The following is a 24730-nucleotide window of genomic DNA, read 5'->3' as shown; positions in this document are numbered from 1 at the left end:
CGCGTCCATCACAGGGTGACGGCTCTGTCCTCTGGCAGGTGGTCCACGTTTGCTGGATGAATGTGCACCTTTCACGTGTTTATTAGCCACGTAAGCTGCGTCATCTTCTATGAGAAAACTATGCAAATGTTTTGCCCCTAATTCCACTGCACTGTCTTCCTTATTGACCTGTGAAAATTTTCGTGTGTTCTAGACTCTGGAAACTGAGCCAGGCCCCATCAGCCAGGCTCCTCCCTTAGGAGGCCCCCATCAGCTACAGGTGTAGCAAATTGTCTTCCCAGTGTGTGGAACTGGCTGTGGTGTCCACACCCTGTATAATCCCCTCCCCTTGATAGGTGGAGCTGTGACTATGATGGATACACCGTAATATAAACCAAAGGTTTACAAAGTTAAATCCCTACTCAGCTGACCCTGCATCGTGGGTGGGCCTGCCCTAAGCAGGTGAACCCTTAAGGGTCACAGGAAGTGACGGTGACACTCCCACGGCCAGGAAGGGGCCAACTGCATGTTGTGGACACGGCCACTGGGCCAGGAACACGGGGGGTCCCAGGGATTGGAGGCCCCAGCCCTGCGACCACCGGAGCTTGTGGGGGAGACCCCAGAGCTTGCAAGACACTGCGGCTAGTGAGCCACTATAGTTGCAGGTCCTGCTGATGGGTGTGCAGCAACAGACCGCTGACCCGCAGGTACGCTGACTACCGACGGCTCGAGGGTCAGAAGCCGGGGCCACAGCTCTGAGCGCACCCCCCGGACAGCCGTCCCGTCCCAGCAAGGCAGGGCACTGGCCCTGGGCTCACACGTGCACGTAGGCACCTCCCCACGCGGGATGTGGCCGGCACTGTTTGCAGCGAGCGGCGGCACCCGGGGCTCGGGCGGCCCAGGACTCTGCCTTAGGGAAGGAGACGCCGTGTCAGTGGCATGCGGCCCTCGCGGCCCAGGAGCCAACACCTGCGCTGAGGCACGCTCCTCCCTCCCACCGTGTGGGTGGTGCCCACCCCTGCAGGGACCCGCTGTCCCTCCCCTGCCTAGAGCTGGACGGGACGGCCGCACAGGCCGACCAACACCTGCAGGGTCAGCTCCGAAGAGGCAGCTCATTCCCACAGACCTTCCAGGAAGTGGGTGTGTGTCCCGTCCCCCTGCACAGGGCAGGGCCTGCCCTTCCTTACCGGCCCCACCCCTGCCCACTGCACATCCAGCTCAGCATCCTGTTCCAGAGCAGGAGTGCCGGTGAGAGCAGCTGCATGCCCTGCCACTGCGGAGTGCGGGAAGAGCAGCCCGCCTCCTCTCAGCGGCTGCCCTGCATCTGCGAGCCCCCGAAACACAGCCGCAGACACACCATCCCCACCAGCTGGATGCCGGGGGACACACCATCCCCACCAGCTGGATGCCGAGGTACACACCATCCCCACCAGCTGGATGCCGGGGGACACACCATCCCCACCAGCTGGATGCCAGGGGACACACCATCCCCACCAGCTGGATGCCGGGGGACACACCATCCCCACCAGCTGGATGCCGGGGTACACACCATCCCCACCAGCTGGATGCCGGGGGACACACCATCCCCACCAGCTGGATGCCGGGGGACACACCATCCCCACCAGCTGGATGCCGGGGGACACACCATCCCCACCAGCTGGATGCCGGGGGACACACCATCCCCACCAGCTGGATGCCGGGGGACACACCATCCCCACCAGCTGGATGCCGGGGGACACACCATCCCCACCAGCTGGATGCCGGGGGACACACCATCCCCACCAGCTGGATGCCGGGGGACACACCATCCCCACCAGCTGGATGCCGGGGGACACACCATCCCCACCAGCTGGATGCCGGGGGACACACCGTCCCAGCGGCTGCTCCGTGCTGGGGTGCTTCTGGCCCCCTGCGGGCAGACGGCAGTCTGGCAAACAAGGAGCCTTCCTGCACTGGAGGGCTGACGCCCCGCGCGGGCGGCGGCTCATGATCACCCAGCCCAGACCCTCGCCGCATCGTTTCTCCATGTTTTTAACACACACCCGTAGCACCACGCGGATGCCGGGAGGGGAGGACCAGCTCCTTTCAGAAGTCTGCCCTGCGCTGTGAGCACCCGGGGAGATGCCCAGGTGCACACCGCCTGCGGACTGGGGCCCAGGCATGTGCTGACTCACGATGCGCTAACGTCTCTGCCCGGCCTTCCTTCTTGAGGATATGGTGCGAATTAACAAGGTCGTGCCGCCTACGAGCGTCATCCAGAGCACGATGGAGGAGCTCACGAGTATCTGTTACAGAACAAACGTCTGCGTGGGTCCAGTCCCCGGGCCCTCTGCAAGGGGAGCAGCAGGGCAGGTGCCCCAGGAGCACCCCGGGAGCACCCTGACGGCCCCAACTGCAGCAGACACAGGAGACTGCATCTCAGACATGTCCCTCTGGGAGGACGGGGACTGTAGCCACCCTGCTGGAACTAACGTGAAGTGACCACTGCAGGGCTGCCGGGTGCCCCGGGAAAGGGCCGCAGGGCGCGCCTACCGGTGAGGAGAGCTCCCCCCGCAGAGGCTCGGTTCAGCTGCAATGTTTCATGTTTGCCTCTCCTTTCCAACCACTCTGAAAAAGGAAAGTTGTAATACGTCGGACCGTCGCCACGATTCTTTGTGCGATAATTATACCTCTAGCAGTTGTCAAGTCAGTAAATGCAGACCTACTGGATTTTGTTTTTTTTTTAAGATTTTCTTTATTTAATCATGAGAGACACACAGAGAGAGGCAGAGACACAGGCCGAGGGAGAAGCAGGCTCCATGCAGGGAGCCTGATGCAGGACTCGATCCCGGGACTCAGGGTCACGACCTGAGCTAAAGGCAGATGCTCAACTGCTGAGCCACCCAGGTGTCCCAAGAAATACGAAATTTCTACTCTGCAGCTAGAACTAAGGGACAGCCCATAGAAGGAGACCCCGTGGAGAGAGGACCCCGCGGAGGGAGAGGTAGCTCCCGGTGTTGCAGTATTTATAATTACCAGGCCTTTCATTCTGCTTTCTCGGCACGTGCTTTGGAGCCCTCCTCTGGGCCTCGTTATTGTTTGGATGCCTTTAAGGACAATTTATTTCTGCAAAGGATTATAAATAATTCACCTCCCCAATGCACGCATTACATAAAAATCCTTGCCATCTCACGTATATGGCACGATGAACGCGGCCGCTCGCTGCCATGGCATGAAAGGTGGTCACAGACGGCACGACTCCCAGCGGAGCTGAAGGACAGCGTTTCTCGCAGCCTCAGGCAGCTGTGCGCTGCTCACTACCTCTCAATATCCCTCCACTAATCCTGCTCGCGAGAGCCGGCTGCAGGGAAGCCCACCCCACTGGCACAGCAAGGGGCTAGAGCCTTAACTCTGCCCTCTCCGGACGCTCCGGCTCCCCTGCTGCAGAGGGGGGTGCAAACCCTCCCTACCCCCTGGGAGCTAGTGTCCTTACGTCCCTGATTCCCTGATGGGTGCAGACACGGGGCCTTCCCAGGCAGCTGCGGGTGACAGCAAGCACCCCCACCGACGAGCCCTGCACCTGCACCCCCAGCAACGGTGAGCCCCACACCTGCACCCCCCAGCGACAGCAAGTACCCCCCAGCGACGGCGAGCCCTGCACCTGCTCCTGCCGGCCTCGCCCCAGACGCCGGGCACCTGTCCGCACCTACAGAACGAGCGAGCGCAGGCGCACCCGGCCGCCCCCTGCCAACCAGCTCCTCATCCTTCTTCCCCATAAGACTCCCGTGAGTGCTGAGAACTCTCCTTTCTGGAAGCAGTCACTCCGCAGGCCGTAATCTCCCATGGTGCTAACTTAACGGCGACTTTAAATTTGCCCCGCACCCCGACTTCTCTCAAGAGCAGATGCTGAATCACGTGACAGTCACCAAAAAATCAAGTACCAAACACGTTTTCTTGTAACCACCTCAAAGGCGGTAACAGAGTAAGCAGCTCTGCAGCGAGTGTAGCTGAGCACCGGCCGGGAGCCGGCCGCCGGGAGGCAGCAGCACGCTGGCCGCGGCCCCGCTTGCAGGTGGCCTGGGCCCGCCACACCCGGAGAGAGGCAGCAGCGCGACCCAGCACGATCCAGCGCGGAAGTTACTCAATCAAACACACTCGAGAAGGCAAACGGCTTTAATTACTCCCTTTACAGCGAGCAGAGGGTACTTTCTAATCAGTCAGAGGTGAGCAGATTTTTGCAGGTGTTTACCTTACCTTAGATTAGGCTGGTGTCTGCGTGTGCTGGGACCCGGGCAGAGCTTCCCTGGGCGCAGGCCGGGCCGGGCGACCCCGAGCGCACGGGTGTCCCTCGGTCCCTTCGTCAGCCTGCCGTGCCCAGCGGGAGAGGCTTCACTCTGTGGAACAGAAAGATCCCATTACTTTGCCTTTTCGACACGTCAGATGTGAATTCTAATAATAAATACCATTAGTTAAAGATCCTCTTCCTAAATACAGGCTTAAGTCATTTTTAAAATACTTGGGCAGGGATCCCTGGGTGGCTCAGCAGTTCAGCCCCTGCTTCGGCCCAGGGCGTGATCCTGGAGACCCAGGATCGAGTCCCACGTCGGGCTCCCTGCATGGAGCCTGCTTCTCCCTCTGCCTGTGTCTCTACCTCTCTCTTTCTCTCTGTGCCTCTCATGAATAAATAAAAATAAATAAATAAAATATTTTTTAAAAAATAAAATAAAATAAAATAAAATAAAATAAAATAAAAATAAAATAAAATAAAATAAAATAAAATAAAATAAAATAAAATAAAATAAAATAAAATAAAATACTTGGGCAGCCCTGGGTGGCTCAGCGGTTTAGCGCCACCTTTGGCCCAGGGCCTGATCCTAGAGTCCCAGGATCGAGTCCCGCGTTGGGCTCCCTGCATGGAGCCTGCTTCTCCCTCTGCCTGGGTCTCTGCCTCTCTCTCTCCCTGTGTCTTGTGAATAAATAAAATCTTTTTTAAAAAATAAAATAAAACACTCTTACGCTTCCCTAAAGCAGATACACATTAACGAGTCACACCCGCACCCCAACCGTCCCAAGAGGCAGGCGTACCCGCACCCTCCGGCCCGGATCTCTGCTCCCCAGCTCCCCAGCAGGCTAGTGCAAACACACCAACCCGCCTGCTAGGGACGGAGGCCTCAGACGCACTCCCGTGTGGACCGATCACGGTCTGCATCACGCGTGTGGCCCGCCACTCTGGCTGCGTACAGACCTCACGAGTGCACGGATGCACGCCTCCCCGCCCTCCGGCCCAGCCCAGAAGCCCAGGCCACGCGTCCATCTGCAGGCAGAGCGTGTGAAACATCTCTGTGCCACTTCCTCTCAGCAGAAAAACGTCAACTCACAACTCATTAAAGAGAGTATTTCAACATGCTTATGTACTGACAAAACCTAAATATGCCACGTTAACATTTTCCTTTACAAAAACAAACCGATATCCACCCGAGGGGAAAGTCTACGGTGGGGCTTCTCCAGCACAGAGCCGCCAGCCAGCATCCACGGGAAGAACGAGCGGGTCTCTGCGTGGGCGCCCGGAAGACCAGCAGGGAGTGTAGACAGGTGCTCGCTGAACAAGGGGGGGCCCCTAACCGTGCAGACTCGGTGTGGTCACCACAGACCTCCTCGGGGCCCCGGGGGTTACAAGTGGCCAGTCTCAGCCCCTCCACATCTCTCAGCTGTGACTCGCCTCAATTCATCCGTACCGTGTGTCAGCAGGTGTGCGAGGACAGGTCTGAGGCACGGTCCCCGTGTTGTACGCTGCTGCCCCCAGCTCCAGTGGGAACTCACAACAACGACCTATTAGCCTGGGGTTACAGGTCACACGACTGTCCTCTCCAGCACGGAGGCTTCGAGGCTGAGCACACAGGTCCATGCACATGGCTGCTGACCCCATCAGCGCCCCCGCGGACCTACCTCCACACCCAGGCGAGGAGGATGAAGGAAACGGCCCCACCGTGTACCCCCCCAATCCTCAACGCCACCCCCACCTGGTCAGTGATCCTGCCAGCAGCTCCTGACCTGGCTGGAGGGTGTGCAGGAGACACAGCAGCTCCCCTAACAAAGAACGAAGAACAGGACACGGAGCCCCCCGCGATCCAAGGAAGAAGAAGGACGATGTGCGAGTCAGGTCAAATGTCACTGTGCCAACCAACGTCCACACAGGCCACAGATCAAGGGAAACACAGGGAGCACACGACCAACATCCACAGAACCAGGTCCTAGTGTCCAGATGGCGACCTGCCAGCCCAGAGTGGAGACAGAAGTCTGACCCCTGTCGTCCACTGGAGGAACCGTGCCAGGGAGGGACCAGGGACAAGGCTCAGGAGGGACCTGGGACCAGGAGGGAGCAGGGACTAGGAGGGACCAGGGACCTGGAGGGACCGGGGACCAGGAGGGACCAGGGATCAGGGGGGCCAGGGACAAGGCCCAGGAGGGACCAGGGACAAGGCCCAGGAGGGACTAGGGACCAGGAGGGACCAGGGATCAGGAGGGGCCAGGGACAAGGCCCAGGAGGGGCCAGGGACAAGGCCCAGGAGGGACCAGGGACAAGGCCCAGGAGGACCAGGGACCAGGAGGGAGCAGGGACCTGGAGGGATCAGGGACAGGAGGGATCAGGGACAAGGCCCAGGAGGGGCCAGGGACAAGACCCAGGAGGGAGCAGGGACCAGGAGGGAGCAGGGACCAGGAGGGAGTAGGACCAGGAGGGACCAGGAGAGAGTGGGACCAGGAGAGACCAGGGACCCGGAGAGACCAGGCCCAGGGGAACCATTCTGAAGACAGCCCCGCAGAGCTGACCCAGGGAGCCGGACTGGCATGGGGAAGGGTTCTGCAAACTGTAAAGCTTAAACAAGAAGCACCGGAATGGTGTGACAGGAGCTGCCACATGCCCAGGGGACTGCTGCGTTGTGGGTTCAGACTGCAAGAGGCAGCCTTGGGACACCACCTGGCCCTGCGGCTGCATCGCTGAGCGCCTCCAGGTCCTGCCACAGTGACGCACAGGATGGCACCACGAGGACTGAACAGAGCAGGGGTCACAGAGAGCTTGGCCCGGTGACAGTGAAAGTCACAGCAAGAGCACGACAGGCGGTGGGCAAAGACGGAGGAGGCTCCTGTCGCAGGGGCAGCAGGGGACCGTGGCCGACAGAGAGCGGGGAGGAGACACACAGAAGCCTCCGCCCTGAGGGCAGCTGCGTCCCAGCACGCCACGCACGCCACGCACCTGGGGACGGACGACCAAGGACAACCAGAAGAGTCTCTGCCTGTCTGGAAGCTGGCGGTATTCCTCCGAGTAACCCACGGCTGAAATAATCGCAGTAGGAAACAGAAACTACGAAAACTTAAAAACCAGAGAGCACACGTGGACTTGAGCGGCGCGCAGGTGGGGCAGCGCACCAGGGACACGTGCGGCCCCACGCTCACCCCTTCAGGAATCAACGAATCCCCACCCGGGCGGGTCAGTACAAGGAGAACAAAATTAGCCCAAAGGAAGCGGGAGGGGGAAAGGAAGTAATTAAACCCGCACTGATCACACGCAGTAGAGGGCATACGGGGACGGACGCCCGCACGCAGGACGGGGAGAAGCCCCACATCGTCCTGCTCTGAAGGGCAGCGGGGGGCCAGGTGGTCTCCTTTATGTGCCACCCCGTGCCGGCGCCTCAAGCGGTCCTTTCAGGGCGTCCCTGAGTCTCAGCAGGCTCTGGGACCCCAGGGTGGGTCGGGTGGAGGCGGGAGGAGTCACCGCGTGCTGGCCCTTTGGGGGCTGCTGGCTTGGAAGACTCTCCCCAGGAGGCCGGTTCCGTGGCTGCGGCCACCCGGCTGGGGTCCACGCAGGACAGAGCCCAGGCCGGCCCCGCGCAGGTGCCCACCTGCCCCTCAGCAGGCTGCCTCCGACGAGGTGTAAGGACAAGAACTATGACCCCCAGCTGCCCACACACGGCCACTTCCACTCATCTGAGGCCCCGGTCCCATGGTCCCACGGAGCACGGACAAACCGTCCCCTTTATACCCTGCCCCAACCCCTGCCCCACGGGGTCACCAGCAAAACCAGATGGTGGCTGTTCCAGGCCACTGAGTTGTGCTGTATGGGGCGGGGGACAGGGGTGTTAGGCCTCAAGAAACACCAGGACAGAATTACCACTCCAAATTCGCACAGCGTTAAAAATATAGTAAGAGGGTATTAGGAACCTCGTTTCAAAAATTCTGTAGACTTAGGTACAATGAGCACATCCCATGAGAAATACAGTGTAGGAAAACTGACGCAAGAAGAAATAGAAAATCTGACTACAGGACAAAGAACAAGCACCAGGAAACAAAAATCGTGTACAAAGTATCAGCCAAACCAACTCACGAATGCACACGTAAGAATCCCAAGGGAGACGGCGGCAAAGTTGGTCCAATGATGTTTTTAAAAGCTGACATATGGGGATCCCTGGGTGGCTCCGCGGTTTGGCGCCTGCCTTTGGCCCAGGGTGCGATCCTGGAGTCCCGGGATCGAGTCCCGCGTCGGGCTCCCAGCATGGAGCCTGCTTCTCCCTCTGCCTGTGTCTCTGCCTCTCCCTCTCTGTCTCTCTCTATCATAAATAAATAAAAATAAATCTAAAAAAAAAAATAAAAGCTGACATATGATCCAGCTGGATTTACTCTGGGAACGGGAAGACGAGACAGTGTATGTAAACCACTAGCGAACCCCGCCACACTAGCACCCCGAGAGAGGCGTCCAACACACCCGTGACGCCATGGAGTCTGACGGCGTGGGGACGCACGATTCCGCGGGCCAGGGCGGCCTGGGCGGCAGGCGGGTCGGCAGGAGGCCGCCGTCCAGCAGCACGAGGGAGGCTCTGACAATGTCTGTGCTCCCGGGTGACGGGGACTCACGCAGGAACCGCAGACCTCACAAAAGCGCACTAGGAGATGACCGGGTAACGGGACCCAGGAGGGCCAGGGAGCAGGAGGGACCCGGGTCTTGGTCCACACGACGGAGCCAAGCAGCGCTCCATCACCCACGTGCAGCAGGGAACCGGCAGCACCACAGGCCAGCCGCTGCAGGGGGACAGGGGAGCTACTGCACCCGCGGTGCCCCCGCCACAAGCCGGGGGTGGAGGTCCCACACCTTCCGCGAAACACAGAAGACAGGGCCCCACGAGGGAGGAGCACGAGGAGCCGAGCTCTCGGGGCAAGAGGCCGGTTCAAAGCAGGGCGGGGTGGGGTCAGCCCCCTGCCCTCTCCGCCGCGATCCACCCCGGGAAACAGCCAGGCCTGAGCTGACCCGAGAACCTGCAGGGGGAGCGGAGGCCGCGTGGCCCCAGCTCCTGCCCCGGCTCTGCCAAGGGGTGGATGGCAGTGCCAGTAAGCAACAGGAGAGAATCGGAAAAAAAGAGGAAATCTTAGAAGACAGGTGTTTTTCAACTGTCCGGAGCTATAAAAAGCTCCAAAGTGTATCGACTACAGTCCTGGTAGTTCTGCGTCAACAATGACCAAAGGGTCCCTGCGACCTGACCCTTCAAAGGGAGAAAGTTGATTCTGCTTTAGAAGGACACCGGGGGTGGGGGGGGTGGGATCTTGCCGCGGCCAGAGGAGACCGTAAACCCACAGAGCGCGGGGCGGCCGTGAGCGCTGTCGGAGGGGGTGCCCAAGGGGGCCGCGGGGGAGGCCGCAGGCCCCCGGCTCTCCGCTGCTTCTGGGAAGGAAGAGACGTGCTCTAGGCCAGGGGTCCCGCTTTAACACTTTTTAAATATTATTTAAATCCCACCCAGGAGCCGGTCTGCGCAGCACGTGCTCTGGGCCCCGGAGAACCGTGTGTCCACGGCTCCTGAGCAGGGTCCAGCTCGGCCAGGCCATCCGCGGGGACAGCGTGCGGCCCTCCCCGTCCAGATGCCTCGACGCGACGCGGGGGCCGCCGCTTCCACCACGGAGCCCCGTGCGCTTGCCTCATCCCCTGCATCTGGGTCTCACAGGCACCGACCCGGACCTTGTCGTCTCTTCTCACTGAAATCAACCAAGTCCGTGTTCTCGGCAAGTAGGGCGAAGGTGCTTGCCCCATTAGGAAGATGACTTTAGAAGGAACCACGGCGGAGACAGCACGGATGACTCTCCAGGTGACCGCGCTGCGTGAAACAGGCCACACGAGACACGCACCGACTCCCTGACCCCACTTATGTGGAACTCCAGAAAACGCAGGGGGACCTGTCCCGGCAGAGAGGAGTGGCTGTGGGGGGTGGGGGAGGATGGGGGGCTGGGGGGCGGGGGGCCGGCGGGCAGGGGACCTTCAAAGGCGACGGGCACGTTCACCATCCGCACCGTGGCAGTGGTCTCACCCGTGTCCCAAAACCCATCAAGTGGCACACGTTAAAATACGTGCGTGTGCTGGTACATCAGTTATACCTCGAGAAAGCCGGCTTTAAAAAACACTACTTTGCTTTATACTGTAAAACCCCTCATCTTGGGGCTCCCGGGTGGCTCAGCGGTTTGGCTCCGCCTTTGGCCCAGGGTGTGATCCTGGGGTCCCGGGATCGAGTCCCGCATCAGCTCCCTGCATGGAGCCTGCTTCTCCCTCTGCCTGCGTCTCTGCCTCTCCTAATTAAATAAATAAAATCTTTAAAAAAAAAATAAAAAAATAAAGCCCCTCATCTTATTTTTTGAAGGGAGTTGGTAAACATTATCGAAAATATTTTTATGACCTGAGGGAGAACATTACTTTTTTAAACTCTGAATAATCTAATGTTTTATGGGAAATTAAAGCTTGCTGCAAACATTAAAACAACGCGTTAAATAGGCCAGGGACTTCTCCCCATCCAGCTCCATTTGCTGTTGCATAATCATTCCCAGAGGGACCCAGTGCTCCCAAGGCTAGGACTGAGCTCTGCGTCGCCACAGGGAGAGGGCCCCTGGGGGTGGAGACGGACACGGAGACACAGAGGGCGAGCGGAGGGCGCCCGCCTGAGCCTCGCTCTGCACCTGCTCTCAGGCCCTCGGCTCGGGCGGGGTGTAGGACCCTGGGTGCTGCTGCAGGGTCATCACCCCAGCCCGGCAGAGGAACGTCTCAGCCCCGGTCACGGAGGCGACTGCTGGAATCACCGGGATGGCAGGTGAAGGACAGACCAGAAGATGTGGGAGGTGCGGAGCCCTCTGTGCCCTCGGCACCTGCTCCCCTCAAGACGACTGTGCGCCCTTTGGCCACACACACGCTGAAACAACCCAGAAGGGCCAGCAGGGAGCACGCAGGTGTGGCAGCTGGGCCTGCACCTGGGGCGCCCCGTCCGTCCTCGGCCGCCCCAGCGCGGGTGGGCTCGTGCACCAGGCAGCGCAAGTGGAGGTCTGCCCACGGGGAGTCCACACCTCTTTCAGCCTGGTTAGCGTACTGCGTATTATTAGGCGTCCACACCTCTCGGGGGGCGGGAGGGCCTGCGGCCTCTGTCTCCCACGACTCACGCGGTTACCTGTGTCAGAGGTTCCCTCCGCTGACACACGATGAGCCACGTTATTTCTATGACGACTTTAGGGAGTGATTTTTCCATGAAAATGAGGTCTATTTTTGCCTAATCATTGCCAGCAAACAAATAAGACCAACAGAAGAGCATTTCAGGCCCCAAACCCGGGTGCAGCGCGTGCACACGCCGGGGGGGGGGGGGGGGGACACGCGGCCACAGAGGCACTGGTCGGCCCACCTTCTCCCATGAGACACTCGGACTGGGTGACACAAAGAACAAATCAAGAGAAACAAAACCCTCTCCACAGGCTACACGACAAGGCCCAGTAAGAAAAGGAGAGTGACGGGAAAGATGATCCCGAGAGACTTTCCGAAGCGGAGGCTGCAGCCCTGGGCCCTTGGCAGGAGCACGCGGAGGGCTGCAGGCGGCCCCGGGCGGGACCCCGGCAGGGCAGCTCCAAGGCCCCCCCAGACCCCAAGGTCTGGAAGGACCCGTAACCCCTAAACGTCCCTACAACCGTGTCACCGATGAACACGGCACCGGCTTCTCCGATCGGCAGGCACCTGTTACATAAACCTGTGACGTTCTCAACGTCTTCCATCGGATTCGTGTCAAACGAACACATTTTCAGAAGTTCTTCATTAAAAGTCAAACGAGCGTGATGTCTGTATTTGAGCAACGTCGTCAATTTAAACGCACTCGGTGACGTTACCAGACGCCGAAAGTTAGTGTAATAGCATCCATTGCAAGGAGACGAACTGTCTAAATAAAAAATGTTAATCTTTTTTTATAGAAATCTCTCAAATATATCTTCTTGTTCTGTTACATAAGGCAGACTAAATGCGAGTTTTTAACCAGAAGATGCCCGGGGATGAGACAGGAAGGCAGGCGGTCCTCAGACGGAGGCCACGGCTGGCCGGGCACCGAAAGCAGCCGTGTCAGGACACGGAAACGAGACGCCAGGGGCCGAGCTCTCAGACGACCCGCCTGGAGCCACCACGGGCCGGCACCACGGCCCCGGACGAGTGAGCTGCCCCCGTGTCCTCCTCCCCGTGACGCGGGCGTAAGAGCAGCCCTTCCCCCGCGGCTGCCGTGGGGATCCCGAGAGCTGGGGACGCCCGGGCTTGGAGCCCACCCGGCGGGCGCACAGTAAGCAGGACGGGAACGTCCACGGAGCGAAAGCCGTAATCACCCGTGGTCAGGGTCCTTCACACGTGCACCTGTGAGACGGTGACGCGCCCAGGGGTGAGCCGAGCACGGACGCCGCCACCCGCTGCAGGCCCGCGGCGGGGCACGGCACACAACCCGAGCTGCCCGCGTGGGGCACCTCCCATGGGAACGCCGGGAGTGACCTCCTCGGGTCAGGGCTAACCCGGCCCATGCCCGGGGGACTCCCAGGAAGCAACCTTGACGACGGTCAAAGCAAGGAACGGAAGGTCTCTGGTGAGACGTTGCCATAAGCCGATCTCTGTAAAGCTCCCGATCGCACCACCCACCACCCAGATGCTCCACGACGTATCCAAATGGACCTCAGGAAAGAGCCTTCCCCAACAAGTGGTCCACAGACACGTGGCAGGCACAAAACAACATCCTCTCTGGAAAAATGCACCGTCATCGGAGGCCTCAAAGAATCCATACACGTGGTTTTCCAAGGAAGATGAGCAACCGACCGTCAAAAAGATAATCCCACAAGGAAGCAGGGTCGGAAGCATGAGCAGCCTAAACGAGAGACCCCAGAAACAGGCCTTCGGATGGGATGGACCTGCCAAGACCCCACATATAAAATTACTGGGCACGTAAGAAAAATAGATGCGGGGCCAGCATGGCGGCTCAGCCCGTTCAGCATCTGCCTTCGGCTCAGGTCGCGATCTCGGGGTCGTGGGTTCGGGTCCCGTGTTGGGCTCCCCGCTCTGCAGAGAGCCTGCCTGGGACTCTCTCACCCTCTGCCTCTCCCCCCACTTGCGCTCTCGCCCTCTCTTGAAAAAACGAGAAGAAACAGGAAAACAAACAGTACCCAATCAGGCTTGGAAAAGAATAAACCTTCTATAAATAAGAAACATTAAAGACTAAAATTACTAAAATTACAAACTCTAAGCTGGGTTTTAACATCATACTAGACACAAAGAGAGGATGAGTGAACGGCAGGGGGAAGCTGCGGAAGTGGCCAGAATGCAGCCGGGGAGAGAGGGCCAGGGGAGGGAGGCCGACCCCACGCCCAGGCGGCCCCGAGCCGACCCCCCAGCCCACCCCATGCAGAGGAGACCAAAATAGCTGCCGCCCAGACACGTCAGGAGCAGGAGCGGGGAGCCGGCGGGGGAGGGCGCCCAGCTGGATGCGGGCGAGGCTGCGGCCTCCAGCTGCCGACCCCCCACGACCTCTTCACGATGAGAACACAGGAAGGGGTTTCCCTGCAAATCCCGCTGACCCTCGTGGGGACGAAACCCTAAAGGGGACGTTTCAGAAGAAGGGAAGTGATCTTGCAGAGAACACAGTAACAAAAGGAATGACGATAAAAGCGAGTGGCACGTGGAATGCGACATTTCTTTTTTCGTTTTTATTTTATTTTATTTTTTATCGGTGTTCAACTTGCCAACATACAGAGTAATACCCAGTGCTCATCCCCCCCTCAGTGCCCTATTCAGGACGGCTTTAATGTGGCCTCTCTGGTATTTAAGGAAAGGTTTGTTGTTTGTTGTTGTTGTTTTTTTTAAAGAGTGCTTTAATTTAAAGTCTTCAATAATCCAAATTGGTATTTTCCTAAATCTCCACTAGGACAACGAACCTGATGCTTTTCTCAAAAAATATGATCAGGGCGGCTCGGGTGGCTCAGCGGTTCGGCGCCACCTTTGGCCCAGAGCGTGACCCCGGGGTCCCGGGATCGAGTCCCGCGTCAGGCTCCCTGCATGGAGTCTGCTCCTCCCTCTGCCTGTCTCTCTCTCTCTCTCTCTCTCTGTGTCTCTCATGAATAAATAAATAAAATCTTTAAAAAAAAATATGATCAAACTGTGGAAATACCGAAAACAGAGAGAAAAAATAAGCAAGCTGATTAAACGAAACACATTTTTGTTTTTGTTTTCTGCCAATCGTGAGAACAGAGCAAGCACACAGAGGTCCCTCCCGCTCCGTCCCTTGGGAGAGGCGAGGGCGACGGGGCCGGTGACAGCTGGCGGGCGTCCTCGGAGCTTCGCGCCTGCCCTGAAGTTACCGTGAGCAGAGGCGGCGTGGGGAGAGGCGCACGGCAGCTCCGCAGCCCTGGGGGGTCCCCGCTACGAGCACGCTGCCCAGCCGGCGTCCTGGGGGGAGGAACAGCCGTCGCGCTCGCGGGTCCGGGCCTCACGTCCACGAGAAAGGCAAAACCGTGATCAGAATGGTGGGTCTCCAAGCCCACGTGCCCCCGTCTACGACGACACACGCGGTATTAACCCGGCACTGGGAAGGGCCTCGGGCGCACCCTGAACGGACCCACACCCTGTCCCCTCCTCGGCACTTACCCGACGCTTCACGGCCCTCGTTTCTGCAGCCGTGGCCGGTCGGCGGGAACCTGCGACGTGACACGCTGGGAGCATGAGCACGCGGATCTCGTGAGCCGGCGCTCGTGGGCTCCAGCTCGATTCCCAGCAGCAGGGCCGGCGCCGCGGGGCACGGGGCAGCTCTCTACCATGACAGCTGGGTCACCGCGACGTCCCTCGCACCATTCTTGCTCCCGTCACTGTGACGTCCGTCGTGCTTTATGGCTTCACGCGGGGCTACGACGGGCTCTCCGCGTGCACAGTGAGAATTTCATCAGGCTTTTTAGCCGCAATTTTTCAATAACTAAACCTGCCGGTGCCGTGAATCATCTCCAGCCTCGTTTCCAAACAGACGTAAAGAACTCCCCCGCCCCCCAACGTCGATGAGGCCGTGACCCTTACCGGCGGCCTCTGGGTCGGGGCGTGAGGCTGCCCGGTCTTGCCCCCGCTGCAAGGTAGCACGACGTCCACACCGATGGGCGGCTCGTTCGCAACATGAGACGACAGGTGCGAGGACAGCGCGTCCCGTGAAGGATTTATACGACAAAGTTACCGCAGCTGGCTCCTTGCAGCCCTTCCCAATTCTCGGATAACGCCGAGCGGTTTTTCCAGCATAAGGGAAGAAGCACCGCGTTAAGGATATTCGAGGTACGGAATCCAGCCCCTAAGAGCGATTACGAAGGCCTCGGGGCGCCTGGGCGGCCGCGTCGGTGGGCATCTGACTTGACTTCAGGTCGGGGTCTCGGGGTTGGGAGACGAGCCCCACGTCGGGCTCGGTGCTGGGCAAGGAGTCTGCTCGGGGGTCTCTCCCTTTGCCCCCCCTTAAAATAAAAGGATCAAAAGGCTTTTAATTGAAAACGGTGAGAAAGTGCGTATCTTCTCTCTTCTCTTCCTCAAACCCCATCGAAATGGCAGAAAAGGCACCTCTTGGCAATGAGCCGTAACAGGACTGAAACACCAGAGCATGGGCCAGCGGCGGACAAGGGCACCCAGGTCGGCGGTCAGGGCGCTGCCTGCGGGGAGGAGAGTCCAGCTGACACCTGACTTCCCCGCAACACGAGCCTGCGTTAAGGAACGGGACACGCTCTCTGAGTTTGAACAGAGGTCGTGAGAACCCGGAACTCTGGGTTCCAGAGGATCCACGGGTGTGGGAACAAAATAACCCGGCAAGAACCCCACACGTCTCCCAGCCACGTGCTCCGGGACGCCCCCCCATCAAACCAGAGCAGAATCCGAGAAACCAACGTGACGGACACGAGAGCCCACGGCCCCCGACACAGCCGAGGCAGCTCAGAAATGGGAAGAGAAGCCAGAGTTCTGGGCAAACCCCTTCCCCTCCTGGGGAGCTGGGGTAGCCTGTGCGCGGGCAACGGGGGTCCGGGGGCCCAAGGGTGGGGGCGGGACACAAACCATAAAGGGTTCACCTCTGGGAAGAGGGGACAAGAAGAAGCAGGCCGTGACGCAGCGGACACACGCTGATGGGCGCATCTTGTGCTCTCCCTCTCCCTCTCTCACTTTCTCTCTCAAATAAATAAATTAAATAAGGGACCCCTGGGTGGCTCAGTGGTGGAGCGTCTGCCTTCGGCTCAGGCTGTGATCCTGGTCCTGGGATCGAGTCCTGCATCGGGCTCCCTGCATGGAGCCTGCCTCTCCCTCTGCCTGTGTCTCTGCCTCTCTCTGTGTCTCTCATGAATAAATAAAATCTTAAAAAATTAAATAATAACACCGCGAGGGCATCTATAGGACAGAATATGCCCTCACTGTGTTGAGAGAAGTGCTTACGAGCATATAGTAGCTACGCAGCATCAGAACTCTTCTGAGAGGGAGGGGAGGGCAGAGGGAGAGAGCCCGACGCGGGGCTCGATCCCATGACCCTCAGATCACGACCCGAGTCAAAATCAGGAGTCGGACACTCGACCGACTAAGCCACCCAGGCGCCCCTAAAATCAGGACTTTTTTTTTTAAAAGCTATCTTTTATTCTAAAAGCAAACACACGAAATGCATCCGTCCTAAGAAGAGGGAGGCACCGTCTCCCTAACGTACTAACACGTCCACGGCGTAATGAAAAAGGTGCATCGCAGACTGACGTGAAGCCACGTGCAACACGGAAATCCCGCAGACACCAGAAGTGCCATGTATATAGCAGAAATCCCGCAGACACAATACAGAAATCCCATATGTACACACACACACCACGAGTCCCATACACACGGCAGAAACCAGCCTCCGGGCGCGCGCCCCGGCGCGTTTCCCCGTGTGCCCTACACACAGCACCTTCGCACGCCCCAACAGCGGGTCGTGCTGACCACGGGGGCCGAGGACGAGCCGGCGTGCTGGAGGCCCCCACCCCGGGAGCTGGGACGGGCGGCGGGCACGGGCTCCCGCGGGGAAGACCGGGGGACGGATCGACACTCCGACAGCCGCGTGCTCTGCCTCCGTCCCCAGAGGAAGGAAGCCACGAGTCAGCAGCGCTGCTGCTCCGCACGGCGTCCTCACGGCACGGACAGCACAGCACACGTGCAGGACAAGCTCTATTTATGCCGTGAAAGGGAAATATAAACCACTTGTCCACACGCCAGCTGCTGGCTGTCCATCTGGGCCACGTCCCGTTCCGGTGACCAGCACACACACACGGTGACGCCGTCTCTCAGCTGCACTTCGGGGAGAAATGACGTATTTGCACCGGAAAGCAGATGCAAACAGATGCATATGAACCCTCAGCCATGTCTGCTGGGGGCAACGGGGCCCCCAGAGCCCCTTCCTTCCTGTTGTGCATCTTTGCAAAGTACGCGGTTCACAATGAGCCTATTTTGTTTTCAAATAAAATGTGAAACCTCTTAAAGTCAGAGACGCTGCCAGAGCGCAGGTGCCGGCCCTGCCCGGTGCCCTCCTCTCGGCCAAGGTCGCTGCCCAGGCGGGTCCCCTGGACTAGATGGGACTGTCTCACAAGTGGCGGCCCCTGCGCAGAGCCCCAGGGAGGTTCGCCCTGAGGACACGGGGACATGGGGACACACGGACGAGACCACCTGACCCCGCATCCCAGGAACCACTTGTCTCCCCCCAGGCTCACCGTCACCCCAAAGGGCTCCATGTCCACGGCGGAAGCGCAGCACACAGTCCCTTACACACGGAGGCCGTCTAGGCAGTCGCTTAATTAGCAAATACAGCTTCTGGTTCTGCAGAAAAGAATAAAACGAGGCCTCCTCCGGCAGCCCTGGTGGCTCAGCGGTTTAGCGCCACTTGCAGCCCAGGGCGTGATCCTGGAGACCCGGGATCGAGTCCCACGTCGGGCTCCCTGCAGGGAGCCTGCTTCTCCCTCTGCCTGTGTCTCTGCCTCTCTCTCTCTCTCTATGAATAAATTAATAAAAATTTTAAAGACATATATTTAAAAAATGAGGCTCCCTAAAGCAGAAGTCTTTGTCCCTAACGTTTGATTTGGTGGTCACCCTGGACCCAGATCTTAGCTTCACCCCCAGCCCCAAGCAGGGCCTGGGCTCCCGACTGGCCACCACGACGCTGCGGGCCACGGGACGGCACAGCGGACCGCGCAGCAGGGCTCGGGAGCTAACGAGCCGCCCTTCGCACGCGTTACAGATGCGAGCAGAAAGCACGCGTGGCCTCCGCAGGAGCGCTGGGGTTCAACTGACACGAACGCAAACAGAATCTCCACTGTTCGCCTTGCACAGTGAACGCGTGACGTTCAAACCCCGAGGATGCAGGAAAGGGGCAGACTCACGCTGAAGTCACAGACGTGAGCCCACAGGAAGTCACGACTGCAACAGCACGACGCTGAGGTGAGCAGCACATGGGAGCGTCCACCACCCCCGTGAACGCTGCGTGGGCTCCAGGCAGGAGGTGGCCACCCAGAGCCATCGCAGGAGCCGTCCGCGGCCCTGGCGCCCGAGTGCCCAACCAGGACAGCGGTGTGCCCAGGAGCTTGCACACGTGACCACGGGCCCCCGAGGGCCACTCAGACGTCCAGAAACACGTGACTGATTTTGCATTTCTGGGAGGACGGCACAGAAGCTAAGTTCACAATACGCTCCATCAGCAGCTGCCGGGCCCTGGGCGAGCGTGTGCGCCAAGGTCACCGAGCCTGGCCGCTGGGGAGGGGAGCTCAGGCCCGCTCCCCGCTGAGCCCGGCCGCCGATGGGACAGTGGCTCCTCCACGCCCGGCCTGAGGAGCAGAGTGGGGAGCGTGTCGGCCCGAAGGTCCACCCCGCCCCGCGCTTTCCCTCCTGCAAACCAGGGTTGGCAGCTGCGCCGGCCGCACGGGGCGGAGCCAAGGACCCAATAAAGGACAGTAGTTGCTGCCCGTTGACGGGCGCTAACGGCAGCCAGATCGGAGCCCCGACACCGTCCCCAGCGACAAGAATTAAGTGAGGGGGGAGGGCTTGAACGAGCGCTTCAGGGCTGTCAAACCGTCAAACCACGTTGGGCTCCAGCCCGGCCTCCGCCCGGTGAGGCCCCACCCCTGCCTGTGGAGGGCGCCCGCCCGCACCCTCACCCGCGTGAGCCCGTGACCCAGCCCAGGCCGCCCTGGGGCTGCCCCGGGCTCCGTGGACGAGGCTGCCCACGGGGGGGTGTCCACGCGCTCCCGCGTCCCCCTGCCGTCCCCGGCCTCACGCCCTCCGAGCCGCGGCCAGCGAGCGCTTGCTCCCGAGGGGCTGACCCGACCCCGCGCGCCGCGGCCACCCGGCCTAGCACTCGCGACTAAGGAACCTCATGCACGCCCGTGGCAGGTCACATGGTTCCCCTCAATTTATAAAAGAACTCTGGCCCTCCAGCAGCTGTTTAAAAGTACTTTCCGCTAACTAAACACTCACGTTCTCATCCGTGATGTGTGTACACGACTAATCATAACAGTGCGTTGCTTATAAAAGTAAAAGCCAATTGTGACTTCCAACTTGAAACCTTTGAAAAATTTATAAAGCGGTTAAGCTAAACTGACCTCTGCACTCGGCCAGGAAGAGCTGACGGGCTGCAACCGTGCGCGGCGCGAGGCGCTCACGGCGACGGCTGGCCAGGGCCTCTCCGGAGTCGCCGGGCGGGCGGGGGCCCCGGGCGACGCGCTGTCCTGGGCACATAACGGGCACCGGCTTTAAGAGACAGGCCCCCCGGGCACGTCGTTCCAGGACACGTTGAAAACAGATAAGGAAACAGCTGAAGGCAAAATGTTGACAATTTACAAAATATTTTTAATTTTATTATCACGTTTTACTTCCCCAACGAGCCCTAGGGAAGGGATTCAAGCAAGGCAGGCAGATTCCGTCTTTCCTAGAAATACAACTAAATGGTGCAAAGATGAGCGTGAAACACTTAGACTTTCTGCCTCCAGCTCCAGATCTTCCTATGACCCCTGTGGGTTCCATCTGCCTAGATGTGACACGGGGACACAAAGACCCCCAAGGGCCCCCTGGGATGTGACACGGGGACACACGGGACCCCGAGGGCCCCCCAGGCTGTGACACGGGGACACATGGGACCCCAAAGGCCCCCCTGGGATGTGACACGGGGACACATGGGACACCCAAGGGCTCCCCGGGCTCTGACACGGGGATACACGGGACCCTGAGGGCCCCCCAGGACATGACATGGGAACACACGGGAACCCGAGGGCCCCCCAGGGTTGTGACACAAGGACACATGGGACCCCGAGGGCCCCCTAGGACATGACCCAGGGACACATGGGACTCCCAAGGCCCCCTGGGATGTGACATGGGGACACAAGGGACTCCCAAGGGTCCCCCTAGGCTGTGACACAGGGACACACGGGACCCCGAGGGCCCCCCAGGCTGTGACACAGAGATGCACAGGACCCTGAGGGTCCCCTGGGATGTGACACGGGGACACATGGGACCCCGAGGGCCCCCCCAGGCTGTGACACGGGGACACACGGGACCCCGGGGGGCCCCCACATGGGACCCCAAGGCTATCCCTGGGCTTGGACACAGGGATACACGGGACCCCCAAGTGACCCCCAGGCTCTGACATAGGGACACATGGGAACCCCTACAACTCACAGGTCATCAGTGATCCTCTGGCCCTCTGGTGGCAGCTCTGGGATCGTGTCCCCAGGTGCCTGACGTCCAGTTCAGCATGCCATCTGTGTCACTCTGGCCCTCAAGTGTCCCCAACCAACCAGTAAGCTGCCCGGCCACCACTTAACAGCAGCCTGTGTCCCCAGACCAGAGGGGTGCAGAGGGTCTCCAGAGGACTGCTGGCTACCCACCTCCCCACCTCACGCCTGACGGACCACCCAGGAGGGACCTGGGGACCCACGTCCCCTCACCTCCCACTTCCATCCACCTGCATTTAGGGCAGAAGGAGCATCTCCCGGAGCAGCTCTGCCTGGACACGCCCCTGAGGCGAGGGCTCCTGAGCGCGTCGGGCCCCGTCCAGGTGGCGCAGGGAGCGAGCAGAGCGCACCAGGAGGGTCTGCCGAAGGCCTCCCGCATCGCCAGGGCACTCGCCACACACGCTACGGCCGTGTCAGTCCAGAAAAGACACCCGAGGCAGGACTCCGAAACGAGGAGACAACTTCAACCACAAGGGAAACGACGTAGGTGTGACAGGAGCTGTGGCAGAGCGCACCGCCCCAGGCCGCTTCTGTCCCGAGCCGGGCACCGTAAGGGGCAGTCAGAGCGTCCGACTCCCGGTTCCGGCTCAGGTCGTGGTCTCGGGGTCGGGGCATCGAGCCCCCAGTCTGCCTGGGGTTCTCTCCCTCCCCCTCTGCCCCTCCTGCTCGTGCTCTCTCTCACATAAATACAGGAGATGTTTTTTTTAAAAAGAAGAAGAAGAAAAAGAAAGGAAGTCCCAGTGATCACTAGGCACGTGAGAGAAGCGCTCGGTCTCATCAGCCATCGGGGGAATGAAAATTAAAACCCCAGGGAAATACCACAGAGAAGAGTAACGATTAAAAAGGCCGCAAGGACGAGGATGGCCAACGGGCCGGGCGCAGTGTGCGGAGAGTCGAACGCCCACGGAGGGCCACGGATGCCCGCCGGGTGCCCAGGCCCAGGAAGACTGGCGCTTCCGCATCAAGACACGCGTATCAGGCTGGTCACCGCAGTTTCAGTCCTCAGGCCCCAGATGATGAGCATCCACCACCAGCAGGACGAGTGGGGTACGGAGTGGGCGCACACGGCACCTGGCTCGAAACCCCCACGCCAGGCGGAGCCCCTCAGGTGCAGCCCCGAGCGAAAGAGGACAGACACCGAAATGCGTTCTCACTGTTTACACCGACAAGCAGGCGGGCAGGCCCTGAGCTGCAGGCTGGTGCCCCGGTGACACGCCTGTCACCCGGACCCGGGGCGGCCGAGGGCACGACTGCGCTCTGGGCGATGCTCCCCGGCAGCAGGTGCACCACCGACCGCTGTCGAGGCCGCTCTGCTGGGCGGGAAGCATCGGGAGCGGCTCCTGGAGGGCGGCGCAAGCGGAGGGTGTCCCGGGGGCCACAGAGGTCAGCAGCGCGCCCACAGGCACCGGCCACGGAATAAAGGCACCGGGTGCACAGCTCGCTCTTATGGAGATGAGAGGAATCTGTTCTCGTGACGCTTTACGCGAGATTTGATTTAATGTATTTATGTATTGGCTCTTTAAAATAGAGGCAAAAAATAATAATAATAAAATAAAATAGAGGCAAAAAAATAAATGATTTGTTCACAAAATGAATCCTGACAGCAACTGTAATTGGAAACACTAACCTACAATAAATGCTCACAACTCTTGGCTATTAGGACGTCCGAATGGGTGCGGGGGGTCGGGGGGGGCTCCGTGGGTTAAGCCTCTGCCTTCAGCTCAGGTCATGACCCCGGGGTCCCAGGATCGAGCCTCGCATCGGGCTCTCTGGTCCTCGGGGAGCCTGCTTCTCCCTCTCCTCCCGCTCGTGTTCTCTCTCTGCCAGATAAATAAATAAATCCTAAAAAAAAAAAATTTAGAACTTCCAAAGGGATGAGTCCATGCTTAAATATAGTAGGATTAGTCCTCAAGGCGCTGCAGGTGACGACTTTAATCTCCTAGGAATTCAAATAGGTTCCCGTCAGTGACGAGCATTTAGTTCAATTCTTGAAGGAAAAAAAAAAAAAAAGAATAAAAACGAAATAGTGAAGAAATGCTCCACAGTCTTGCCTCACCTGGCTCTCGGACAAGACGATCCCCCACCCCACCCCACCCTACGCCTCTCAGCTTAAAACCCTGCCAGACTGGCTGGAAACACGACCGTTACTTGGGATCCGCAGGGACTGTTTTCCAAATTCGTTGGAAGAGGAATTAATGATCATTTCATAGAGTATCCAGATTAACATCTGAAAGTTTGTTTCATGAATGGAAAATGCGAGACATGCTACCCCGGGGTTAACGTCACCACTCTCAGAAGAAAATTATGCAGGGAAAGGAATCTCACATTTTCTTCCCAAAATTTAGAAGTGAAAAGGTCAAGTAAAAATAAATACAAAGCAAACGAACTAATCTGAGCTCCTCTTCTCCCTGCACAAGCTAACAGAGCAGAAAGCCAGAGTTAAAAATAAAAGAAGTGTGAGCTCTTTGGAGGAAGGGCTGTGGGGCCACATCGGACTCCCCGCTGGGACGGGACGGGGTGGCAGCCCCCTCCAGCTACGCCCCACTTTCCACCAAATACCCTGTAAAGACGGGAGAAAGAGAGAAAGGCTCCGCGCAGTAGAGCTGAAGCCACACGGTGCCAGCCTCGCTCCTGTCACCCGGGGCCCTGCGTGGAGCTCCAGGCGTCTCAGGACGCGACACACTATTCCTCCTTCCAACTCGCTGACGTTGGCTTTCCTATCACGTGCAGCCAAAACACTAGCAAACCTGCAGACGGCCAACAGGTGCGCTACGGGGTTGTGCACACTCCACGCACGGTGGTCAGCGACGTGCCCGGACGGCACCCGCAGCCGCGGAGGACAACTAGGGGCGCCATGGATGGTGCAAGGCCAGGCGCCGTGAGGACACCGCGTCCAAGGGGGCAGCAGGCGTGAATGCCTCACAGCCCCCGAAACAGCCTACGGCGTGGAAAGCCGCTCACAAGCCAGGGCACTGCAGGGTGCACATGCACAGGTCCACACTCGTGTGCACACACACACCCATGCCCACACCCACGGGCACAGTCTGTGCGCACACCCACCTGCATGTGCACACACTCCCACGGGCACACAGGGTCTGTACATACATGTGTGCACACCCACTGCTTATGCACACACTCCCACGGGCACACAGGGTCTGTACACACACACACACACGTGCCCACACCCACCTGCATGTGCACACACTCCCATGGGCACACAGGGTCTGTACATACACGTGTGCACACCCACTGCTTATGCACACACTCCCACGGGCACACAGGGTCTGTACACACACGTGCGTACACCCACCTGCATGTGCACAGACTCCCATGGGCACACAGGGTCTATACACACACACATGCCCACATCCACCTGCATGTGCACACACTCCCATGGGCACACAGGGTCTGTACATGCACACACGTGCGCACACCTACCTGCATGTGCACACACTCCCCTGAGCACACAGGGTCTGTACACACACACCTGCACACACCCACCTGCATGTGCACACACTCCCCTGAGCACACAGGGTCTGTACATGCACACACGTGTGCACACCCACCTGCAAGTGCACACACTCCCATGCACACACAGGGTCTGTACACACACACATGCACACACCCGCCTGCATGTGCACACACTCCCATGGGCACAACAGGGTCTCTACACACAGACACATGTGCCCAGACCCACCTCCATGTGCACACAGGTACACACCCA

General features: G+C 59.4%; 1 protein-coding gene across 4 annotated transcripts in view; it reads right to left on the bottom strand.

Annotated features, from left to right (window-relative positions):
• Positions 1-24730, bottom strand: part of ADARB1 (adenosine deaminase RNA specific B1) — a 139517-nt gene that overhangs the window by 80485 nt on the left and 34302 nt on the right. For 3 of the 4 annotated variants that reach the window (XM_077879431.1, XM_077879430.1, XM_077879433.1), the window contains exon 2: positions 4213-4352. The exons of the other annotated variant lie outside the window; for it this stretch is intronic. The gene's annotated coding sequence lies outside the window, so the exon portion shown is untranslated. The remainder of the gene's footprint in view (positions 1-4212; positions 4353-24730) is intronic. 4 annotated transcript variants of the gene reach the window in all.

This window comes from Canis aureus, chromosome 30 (assembly GCF_053574225.1).
Source record: "Canis aureus isolate CA01 chromosome 30, VMU_Caureus_v.1.0, whole genome shotgun sequence".
NCBI classification, from domain to species: Eukaryota; Metazoa; Chordata; class Mammalia; order Carnivora; family Canidae; genus Canis; species Canis aureus.
The sequence above is the reverse complement of the archived record's forward strand: the minus strand, read 5'-3'. Positions and strand labels throughout refer to the sequence as shown.